Consider the following 1539-nt stretch of genomic DNA (forward strand, 5'->3'; position numbering starts at 1 on the left):
TGTTTCAGGAGGGGATGATGATGATGATGATGATGACAGGGTGACAGACAAAGACTGGGTGCCACCACCAGCACCTGGGGATGTCATCATCAGCAGCTCTGAGGAGGAGGAGGAGGATGCACTTGTGGGCCTTGCAAGGAGGCGCATCATTGCAAGCATTGGCAGCAGTAGGCAGGTCCCACAGCCTGCTGGTGTCTCAGGCTCAGCAGCAGCAGCTGCATCTGCCAGTACCACCACCAGCCGCACCCAAGCCGCCGCCCCCCCCCCCCCCCCAACCACCACAAGGAGACAGGCAGCAACGGCTCCAGGCCGTAGGGGGGTTTTCTTGTCACCAATCTGGCAATTTTTCTCCATGCCCACAGTTTACAGCAAGTACGCCACTTGCAACCACTGTCAGCGGAAGTTGAGCAGAGGTTCAGACCCCTTAAAGTTCAGCACCAGCTCTCTCATCAACCATCTTGCTGCTAAACATTACCACCAGCATGAGGAGTTCCAGAGGCTTAAGGCATCTGGTGCTGGCAGTGGCACCACACCCATCACTGCACAGCCTTCAGCAGCAGCAGCAGCAACAGCAGCCACCTGCCCTCCTGCTCCTCCAGCACCACCAGCAGGAGTGCGGAAACGCACTGCTCCTCCCCCCTCTGCAACTCCTGCCGCCGACACTGAGGCCTGTTCTGGCAGCCAGTCCTCAGTGGCCTTCTCTGCTGTCTCCGCTGATTCCCGTGCTAGCAAAAGGCGACGCCAGAGCCTTTTGAGCGAGTCCTTCCAGGGGGTGGTTAGGGCTCTGCCTCCCAGCAGCCGTTGCGTGTGGCAGCTGAACGGCTTGCTGGCACGGGCCATGTGCTCCCAACTCCTGCCGTACACGCTCGGGCAGGAGGGGAGCGACATGTGTGCGCTGCTTGCTTGTGCAGCCCCAGACTAGCAGCTCCCCAGCAGACACTTCTTTGCCCGCCAGGTCATGCCTGCACTGCACCGCTTTGTCATGGCCAATGTGGAGCGAGGGCTGGAGCACGCGGTTGGTGAAAGGGTCCACGTCACCATCAGGCATGGTCGGAAGAGCCAATTTCCGATTCCGCGGTAATTCCGCATACCGCCACTACCGAAATTCCGCTTCCGCTACATTCCGGTGGAATTCCGCGGAATTCCGCGGAATTCCGCGGTATTCCGCCACGTGCACTTTCCGTATTTTTAAACGGACTTCCGTAAATTTAGGAGGAAACACTCAATCGCTCATTTGAAATATCTATTGTTAATAAAGTTGATTTGTATTTTGTAAATTTGGATAAAAAAAATGTTGAAACCGTTATTTTAGCGCAGTAACTCTCCGCTGATTATGATTGGTCAACTCATTCCGCATCTCCTGATTGGTCAATTCATTCCGATTCCGATTTTGCCGGAATTCCGAATTCCGGATTGCAAATTCCGAATTCCGGATTGCAAATTCCGAATTCCGCGGAACCATGCGGAAACCCCAATTCCGGCGGAATTTCGGAATTTTAGCTTCCGCGGAATTCGGAAGCCCATGCCTGGTCACCATGG

The sequence above is a fragment of the Hyperolius riggenbachi genome, chromosome 10, assembly GCF_040937935.1.
Source record: "Hyperolius riggenbachi isolate aHypRig1 chromosome 10, aHypRig1.pri, whole genome shotgun sequence".
Taxonomy (NCBI): domain Eukaryota; kingdom Metazoa; phylum Chordata; class Amphibia; order Anura; family Hyperoliidae; genus Hyperolius; species Hyperolius riggenbachi.